Source organism: Meleagris gallopavo, chromosome 5 (assembly GCF_000146605.3).
Source record: "Meleagris gallopavo isolate NT-WF06-2002-E0010 breed Aviagen turkey brand Nicholas breeding stock chromosome 5, Turkey_5.1, whole genome shotgun sequence".
Classification (NCBI taxonomy): Eukaryota; Metazoa; Chordata; class Aves; order Galliformes; family Phasianidae; genus Meleagris; species Meleagris gallopavo.
Genome location: NC_015015.2, coordinates 34780633 through 34790533, shown reverse-complemented (window position 1 = coordinate 34790533; position 9901 = coordinate 34780633). Strand labels below are relative to the sequence as shown.

Here is a 9901-nt window from a genome sequence, read left to right as displayed (position 1 = left end):
TTTTTTTTTTTTGGTCTTTAAAGACAGACTAAATGACGTTTTAAAATTTATGAGAATAAGTATTTTGTCTATCTTAAAATGGCCACCCCTGTAGGTTCTCTAACGTAAGAATTTTCTTCTGTTCCTAAAGAACCATTAATTGAAATCTTTTTGAAGGTGTTGGATTAGCTGGAAAAAGACAACAACAGCAACAAAAGCTTCTCATAGTAACCTGTCGAGTGATTCTGAATTACAAAACAGACAGAAAAACAAAAATAAAATTTGCGAATGAATGACCAGAGTTCTGATGTTTGGTTAATATTGAATTGCCTTAAATTGCAGAATATTTAAGAATATGCTTTTGTATGGAACTATAGTACACTTATAATAATTTCGGTATTGTATTTCAAAAATTACAAGACTTTCCCACTGTGTTAGTTTCATATCAAATATCAGATGCGAGTGTAATCTTGTGTCCCTATTTCTCATTTAAGTTAACATGCTTCTTTTGTGTGCTAGCAAATGGAAAATGTTCAGATATATTCTGTTGAATACAGTGCTGAGAAACTGCAAATGTTATTTGGTTCAGCAGTGGTATTGCTGTTACTTGTTACTGTGACAACAGAACTGTAGTGGTCTCTGAATAATAGTAAATTCCCTAATTTAAAATATTTAAACATTAGTTACCCTCTTGGGTTCTTTGCTAGTTTTAAGTGTCCAGGTGGATGTTTTCTCTGCATGCATCTATTTCCCAATTGAATGCCACAGTGAAAAGATGTGCTCGTGCAGCTATCTGAGACTTTTCATCCCACTGAGTTGCATATGAAATCTTTAAGCTATAATGTCAACCACTGATGTGTATGTGTAGGACAGTCTACTTCAAAATTTGTGAAGGGCAGCACTGTGGTAATTTCACAGAAGGTGAAGGAAGCAGGAGGTAGTAAAGAACAGTGCTCATTGGAGAGCAGGTATATGTAGCATAATTAAGTGAACTGGAGATGATGGGGGCTAACAAAAGCACAAAGATTTGTGAAGGAATATACCAGAATTTCACAAGATTATGGCCTTAAGCTCTCTTTCTGGAACAAGATTGCCCATAACTTTAGAGTTACAAAGTACTATGGTTAACTAGTCAGACTGTTATAGGATGGAAAGAGCTTCTCATAATCCTTCTTGAAATAGATAATGTCAGTGATTAATCATCCTCTTTCTGATTTATGAAACATCTAAGATCTAAAGATAGAACCTCAGACAGGGAAGTCACTCAGGAAGGGTAAAGTGCTATGTAGTTCATATATATCTCAGACTTTGTTCTACTAGTGTGTATATAGTACGACATATCTCTTTGGCACAAAGCATAGTTATAAAATTTAGTAGCACAGCTTTCTGGGAAAATGGGAATTTCTTAATTTTTCTCTGCTTTTATTTGATACTTAATCATACCTTTTGAATTAAAGAGTCATTTACCTCAAAATAGGCAACACATTATTGACATTATTGATGACTGTCTAGGATGTCCAACAGCACATATGAGCCTCATGAACAGATAAGAAACTATTAGATTCAGCTCTTCAGTCTGAAGAAAGTGATTCTAGGTGAATTGGTGACTCGATTTAAGCCAGAAGAAGTACATGTTAATATCTGTCATCAGCTTTTCATCCAGTGTGTACTAGTGTGATAGGAAATGTAAGACATACTAGACATGAGCCTTTAAAAAGAAAAGTTTTCCAGTCTGCTCAGAAAGCCAAAGCAGGATCTAGTTAAACAGTGTGGATACATTGCTGTCGTTTTGGTCAAAATTCAGAAAAATAAAGAGATCACAAATAATTTTCCATAAGCCATTGCCACTTTTTTTTCTTTTTTTTTCCTTTTTTTTTTTTCCTTTCATTAAAGACTCAATTGTTTAACATTTGTGAACTTGGTAACTAATGAGGCTGAATTAACTACAGGTAAAGTAAAATGTTCTCTGCATCCATTCCTCATAGACTTACATAGAATTACAGAAATCAAGAAGACATTTGAAGACTCCGAACTTCAGAGATGTTTTATATTTGATGAACAAGCTACAGTTTAGTATGGCCATTTCTCCATACATGCAATGCATTAGGAAGAGTGGGTTATAGAAGGACTGCTTTTGAACTCTGCCTCAAATAGTTTCCTGCTGCTCCATTTACAGCAATTTGGAATACAAAGTAAGGTAATCAAAAGCAATTTCTACTTAAGTCACTGGGAATTTTTGCTTGAAGAAGAACAATGGGGTTTCATACATAGGGTTTCACAGTAGTTATTTATTTTAGTGAGAAATTATTTTAATTCTAAGTGCAATTGGAAAAAAAAAAGAAAAAGAAAAAGAAGAAATTAAGTTGGGATAGAGGACTAGTATGAAAGCTCCTGTGTTTGCATAAAAATTATCCTAGTTATTTTTAACATTTTTTCCCCTCTTGTAACACCTGTGTTGTGATAATCTAAAACAATGTTGCATTTTAAAGTTAGCTCTCTTCATTTTTTTTCTTCCTCTATTACTCACATTTCTTTTCCGGTTTTTATTATCCTGTCCCAGTGGGAATTTTCTTTTATCTTTGTTATAATATAATTGTTAGTGTGCATACATGAAAATACCACTGACCTTATATTGACTTGTGAGTCAGAGGATTAATGGCTCTGAAATCAACCTTCTGAATATAGTGGAAAATTTTCCCCTAACCACTCTTCAGGTGAAGAAATGTTGAAAATCCTACTCAGTATTTTTTTCTTCCTTTACTGTTTTGCATGTGTCCTGTTTTTCTCAAGTTGAATATTTTGTTTAGTAATCTATAGTTAAATAGATACTCTGACAAAATAGTAATGATATAGTTATGTGTTGTATTTTGTTTTAAAATGCAGCCATTCTGTGCATTTTCGTGATGTATCTTGGCATGTGAAGTTATTTAGAACTTTTTTTTAAGGTCAGTCTCTGGACTTGTGAATATTTTCACTTATGTGAACAGTTTCATTGAAGTATATTGAAAAATCCAGAGCTGGTCAGTCTATTGGTCATACTGGTGGGAACACAGACACAATGAGGGAAGGGATCTTGCAGTTATAAGCACAAAATAGGTAAACATGTATTTAACCAATGGAAGAGCAAGGAGGTTATGACTTCCATCTGTAATCTAGCCAGCAAATGCCAAAGCCAGCATTAGGACTGTTGCAGAGGCCTTTATGGCAAATCAGACAAGTAAAAATTTTCAGAAATACTTCCTACTTTAGAAGTTCTGCTTTCTCTGAACTTCATGGGAACTAGATGCTTCATCCCAGCATGTCACTGGTTTCATTATGTCCAAAAGTGGAAGTCACTTGGGTAAATTCTGGCTTTGTACTCTGTCTGTGAAACCTTTCCATATAACAAGTAAAGGTTATGAAAAGTGAGAAGGACAGGGAGATATCATGGTATAGATTTTATTTGCAGTGGCATTTGCTGCAGAGAAAAAGAAAATAAGAAATAAAGGGATGCAAGTAGCAAGAGGCTGTCTGGGCTCAGTAGAAGAGTGAACAAAACAGTTTTTAAATGGAACAACACTCAACCTATTTAACACCCATTTTCCAGGTGCATTATGCAGCCTATAGACAGACTTTTAATAGCACTGTACCTAGTGCTTGGGACTATGTATACATTAAAAATATCATTTACACATTATTTGAATTTTATCCTTTCTTTAGATTGTTTTCAGTAGTATAGGGCTTTCATTATTTATTGAAAGCCAGACTTCTTGTGAGTCAGACTTGCTGAGAACATGGGGGTAGACCAAGGAAGTGTATCCCATAACAACAGAAAGCAAGTTAGGGTTCTTCAAAACTTCCATATTCATGTTTCTCCCATTGTTAATAAGGCTTTTACAGAGAAATAGGCTCACGCTTCATTTGGAGTGCTTTAGACCCAAATTTTAGTCAGTTTTAATGATACAATTTTATGAATTTCATTTGATGCCATGGAGTTACTGAAAATCATGTACTGGGATACAGTTACTCTTTTACTTTGAGCATGTGATAACATACACAAGACAATTAAAAGCAGGCATGGCATGGATTCTTAGTCTTACCTCCTGAGACATTGCATGTTTTTCTGTAACTAGTCCTCCCTGCTGGACTTTTCCTGGTTGTCACTGTTATTGTCACTCTTCTCACAGCCTCCCCTGTCCTTCTTGTCTGAGATCTGACAAATGCAAGAGGTCTCGACAGCAAAGGTTAGGGGACCTGATTTGCCCTGGTGCTCATCTCCCAGAGTGCGGCCTGAGGCAGATCAGTTTTACCGTAGTCTATATAATTTTCCCATGCAAGGCAGCAGTTAGCACCCTGTGCTTTTCAGGCTGTTTGAGCTTTTGATGACACGCGTTTTACCACATTGATAATGGGTGACAAACCCTAAACTAGTGGCCCCTCTTCACATTTATTGCACCTTGAACCCAACCTTTTAGTACTTGCTTAATAAAAAAAACACCACAGGTAAAAGGTAATGACTTCCTCTGTTGTCCCTTTGGTAAAATAAATCATATGACAAAATCACTAAAGGCTAAATGGGCCAAGTAGCACTGATAAGAAAGGGAGAAATTGGAGAGGAAAGTAATTGTCATAAATCATAGAATCACAACCCTTGCGTTCAAAGGGAAGCCCATCCCGTTCCAGCCCCAGCCATGGGCAGGGCTGCCCCCCACCAACTCAGGCTGCCCAGGGCCCAATCCAACCTGGCTCCCGGGAAGGGGTACCCAAAGCTTCTCTGGGCATCCTGTGTCAGTGCATCACTGCCCCAGAAGTAAAGAATTCCCCCTAACGTCTAATCTAAATCTCCTCTCATTTAGTTTAAAGACACACCCCTTGTTCTATCACTCTCAGACCATATTAAAAAGTTGGTCTCTGTCCTACTTATAAGCTCCCTTCAGATACTGAAAGTCTGCAATGAGGTCTCCCTGGGAGCCTTCTCATTTCCAGACTTAATAAACCCAGCTCCCTCAACCTTTCTTTATAAGAGGGGTGCTCCAGACCTTTGACCGTCCTTGTGGTCCTACTCTAGACCTGCTCCCTCCTCCTCCCTTTAAATGGAAGTAGAAATATTATTTTGGGTGCCTTTTCTTGTTAGTGGCATAATTCACTACATTATATAACTGTTCTGAATAAGACTGTAGAATTTTAAATGTTTGAAATCAATTTCAGCGAGCTAAAGAAAAACAAGTTTCTCTAACTGTATCATTTAATTGAAGTATGTTGCATATTCCATCTTCAGACCTTTAAGTGTCTTCTCTGGATTGTTGATTCTTTGAATACTTCATTTATTTTCTGGCAGTTTTCCTGAAAGTAAAGCCAAGGCACATCATCTGAATAAATAATTGTGGTTTATTTTGACAATATCTCGTAGAAGCTCAAGTGGTCAAGTATTTTGTTTTTAACTGAAGAACTCCTGTCATCTTGGATTCTTACCAACCACCTTCTGCCACTTGAAAACTTGGCTGTTTTGCTCTGCTACCTGATCAGATTTTTACAGTTCTTGCAAATGCTTAGAACTTATCTTTGCTGCTTCTAGTTTATGATGTCTATATTAAAAGTTGTAAGTCTAACATTATTAATAGTAATATCTTTGTGGTTCACTGAGGAGTATGGCTGATATACTCACAGGCATTGTATTTGTGGCAAATACACAAGATATTTATATGGAATAACTTTTTAAAAAGGACAGAAAGGACCATGTTCTACATTTTCTGGTGTTTTTTTTTTCTTTCTTTCTTTCTTTTTTTTTCCTGGTAGTTTTGTGCAAAAGGATCCTCAGATCTGGGTAAGTTTTGAGTCAAATACTGATGTGTAATTATATTTTACCAAATCTTTGGAAGAATATTTAAAAAAAAACAAACAAACACCTGGCAAATGTTTGCTTTGTCTTTGTTTTTCAAGAGAAAAGAAAGAGGAAAAAAAGAGAAAAAGGAGAGAGGGAAAGAGAAAAGGAAAGAGAGAAGAAAAAAGAGAAAGGGAAAGAGAGAGGAAAAAAAGAGAAAGAGAAAGGGAAAGAGAGAGCAAAAAGAGAAAGGGAAAGAGAAAAGGAAAGAGGTTTAGCTGCAAGGTCAATTTTTATTTAATTAATTTTTTAATTGGAGGAGAATTTTCATTAAAAAGAAATAAGTAGCCTTCTTGGTTTATGTTTGACTAAAAGATTATGAAAGTATATTTGTAAAGGCAATAATGAAAGATAATTAATTAAGCTTCTAACACACTGTGTGGATTTTACTAAATCCTTGCTATATGTAATGCATCAGCCATCCCTGGGACTGTGTGTGGGCTGAGGGAGAGGTTTTGCACAGTATCTCTTGACAGTACTGGGACAAAGAACTGGAACCCTTGAGCTGAGGAGACATGCAGTATTCTTGCTGTAGTCTTGCCCTGATCTTGCCATAAACCACAAACTGTACTAAGATTTCTTGGCAGAGCCACTTTTTGAAAAAGGGAGAGTCTGCGGAGTTACTATGTCACCATGAATGTCCTTCCTTCACGTCTGTTTCTGTGGATAGTCTTGGCAGAAAATTCACCATAAGAGAAAGTAATGAAGAGAAAGCAATTCCTTAAGTCATTCTTTTTGTTTCTCCCCTCCGCAGCTCTAGTTTTTTTCTTTCTTTTTTTTTCAAAGGGAGCTATAAAACTTAAACTATATGCTTTCAGAAATCTTTAAAGAAATCAGACTTTAAATTCTGGTGAGTAAAGAAATCAGACTTTAAATCCCTGGCTTAACATGAAATGCAGCTTTGTCTATTTCACGCATTACAGGTCTGTTTGCTTACCAGGAAAAATGTCTCTACCTAAAAAATCTCCCTGTCATCTTCACAAAGAGAAGCAATGACACAATCTGTAATTGCTAAGCTCACTGGGTGAGACCAGCGGGCCTGACCTTGGGAGCCAAAGGAGCTGAACTCCAGGTCTTTGACCCCTGACAGGCTGTTTTGCAGAAGTATGTCTGTGCTGGACATTCTCTCACACAGAATGAACTTGCTTAGTGTTTACTTCAGCTTTTAAGCGGAAGTGGTGTGAAGCAGTTCTCTAAGCTCATACAGTGCTACTCAGAGATGCAGGAGATGATGCTTTGTTACAACGCATGCTACTTGAACATCCCCTCCCCACCTCTGAAGAAGTGCTGCCAGTTGGATACAAACAAGTACAGGCAGAAGCTGGGTGGGGAAATGCATGGTAGGTTGTACTGCCTTAGCTGTCAGGGTGCTGAAATGTGGGTCTGTTAGTCCTGGGCTCTGGTTCTAGGTCAAGGAGAGATTTCCAATGTGAACTCAAAGTACTGAGTCTATGCCACTCAAGTAGACACCATCCTTGCTGGGATTGTTGTTGTTTTTGTTTTGTCATCATTATTGTTATTTTAATACAAGCTTGGGCTGTATCTGATTACAAAGGAATTTGAGTGAATAAAGAATATTTTGGAGGCTAGAGAAGGACTACATTTTTATACTTTTTTCCAGCTCTCCAGAGTTGGGAAACTTAATCTTATTTCCTGGAAGGCAGGGGGAGGGTGGCAAGAAGAATCAATGTGTTAAACCATTAGTCACCAACTGCTGGAGGACAAATATTGACAGGTGCAAAGGTTTGGTGGTCTTGTTTTTCTGTGTTAATATCAGCAATCTGTCCCACATAGCTTGCCTGTACTTTTAATAGTTCTGTCCATGGGAAACATAATTATTGTGCTTTAACAGGGAGGGAAATGGTTAGATGTGGGTAGCACACCTTCCACTGAACCAACATTACCCAGTATCTGATCATACAGTCTTGCCTTGCAACACACATATTGTAAACATTCTGATTCTAAAATCAGCAGCTTGCTTCCCTGCATCATGCTTCCTCCTGAGGACAGTCTCACAAGTTCACATCTAATCATTTGATTGTGGTTTTCTGATCTCCATCTTTGCTTAAAAAACATCATATGCTCTGAGGGACATCCCCCAGGAAGAGTGCTATGGATATGTTGTTCACATGCTAGGAATAGAATCACTGTGGGAACTGAAGGCACCCTGCAGTGAGATCTGTGAAATCAATGGTCAGTGGGCTCTAAACAGGAATCTGCAAGCAGAGCACTAGATAATAGCCTCAAAAATCATGTCTAAATATATATAAGAATAAAATTTGAAAGCATTCCACTGCTGGCTAAGCTCCATCAACTTACAACACTGAGTCATTGTATAAAATGATTTACTGGGTTCTACGGGCACTTTCACATCCTAGTTGATGAGACGTGCTCTGAACAAGGCTGGAAGTCCTCGTGTTGGATGTGTCTACGTAGGAAAACAGGTACAGCCAAGGAAAGTTGTGTAATTTTGGTCCATTGCACTGTATACCTTCAACCAACTGCATACTCATTGTCTCTTCTGTCCCTATCATTCCAAAGTTGAGTATCCCCTGCAAGTATATTGTGCTGTCACCTCTTTTCTGAAAATCATAGATCTCTCTCTGTATAAATCTGTTTTTACCAGACTCTGCAACATTACTTGAATCTTACCTTCTAAGAACAGTACTGCTGCAACGTAAGTATATACATAACTGTACACAGTTAAATTGCTGCAGAATAAGGGGGAGCAAGATTGATTAAGACTGAAATTGACAGCAGATAAGATTACAGTTCTGTACCCACCTGAACTGTTACATATATGTTGTTCAAGTTTCAGTCTCTTTTGGTGTTAGTCTCTTCTGGAAGCCACACTGCATGGGCTTAGCTGGGCAAACAGCAGATTGGTGACTTCATCTTCCGGGGCTGAGACTTAGAAATCCATAAGGTGGACAGATTTCTTGATTGCTTTTACTTTGATTCTACAAATTTGTTATAGATGGCTTAGCTAACTGTTTCAGGTACTCCCTCCAGTATTGTTATATGTAACTCCTTTATTATACGTAACTCCTTAAAATCTAAGGAGAGTTAGGGTTTCAGCTAAATTGTCTAAAACTACCATACTGAGATACAATGCCAATTACATTAATTGGTCTTCTCCTCTGAGTAATGGAGGATTTAGTTTGCTCTTGTGCAGGCTGTATGTTAGATTCTCATTAGTAGAAAAACTCAATAATGGAAGCCTCCATTCTTCAGAAGGCCTCCTGTGCTTTGCTGGATTTCGATCCATAAAGTTAATTCACTCAATTTAATTTCTTTTGCCAAAAAATGTCTTCTTCAATCAGCTATGTTACATCATCAATTATCTATCAGCTCTAGGAGCAGTACAATGACTCTTACACTTATGGCCTTCCCTTGTGAAAGTATCCTCCTTAATACACAAGGAAACTTTGCCTGAAGATGAAGTGAACAAACTGAGTGAAGAATCAAGTTTTGGCTCTGGGATGATTTATGTGCATTAGATTTTATGTATGTGTCCATGCAAGTTGTATCATTGGAATTGAGGACATTGTCTCAAGCACATTTTAATCATAAAGAGCTGAAAAAAAAAACAACAAACATGTTCCCCTGCATGTCATTACACTACTAGGCAAGTAGATATACTTGTTATCTGTGAGTATGCCTAGAAATACTTTTAGTATGACACAACTGTCTAGAGTTGGGATACTGAGAATCAACTGTTTCCAGTACATCATCAAGTGCATTTTCTTTGTCATGTCAAGTTTTAATTTGGTGCCATAGACATATGTAGCAGATACTTTGTTCATGAATGTGCAAGTCAGTTATTGGAGTGACTGTTCCCAAGATCAGGCTCTGGGTTTTTCAGAACCATATAGTGATGAAACTGTTTTTCTGCAGCAAGACTACTATATTGTCCCAGGACATAGTATAATTCAGCATATCAGAAGGCATTATTCTGAGCAGTAATGGATTATAGTTTGAAATTTTTGCCTGAGATTTACATCTGGAAATTAATATCTTAGTGACTGATTCTTTCTAAGGAGTTGGTTTTGTTCGTTTTTT

General features: G+C 37.2%; 1 protein-coding gene and 1 long non-coding RNA gene across 2 annotated transcripts in view; both read left to right on the top strand.

The window, feature by feature from the left end:
* The window catches only part of EGLN3 (egl-9 family hypoxia inducible factor 3), a 107475-nt gene that overhangs the window by 53846 nt on the left and 43728 nt on the right, over positions 1–9901 (top strand). The gene's annotated exons all lie outside the window — the stretch shown is intronic.
* Positions 6038–9901, top strand: part of LOC109367816 — a 20713-nt gene continuing 16849 nt past the window's right edge. The window contains exons 1-2 of the long non-coding RNA XR_002115292.2: positions 6038–7179; positions 8466–8516. This is a non-coding gene — a long non-coding RNA (uncharacterized LOC109367816). The remainder of the gene's footprint in view (positions 7180–8465; positions 8517–9901) is intronic.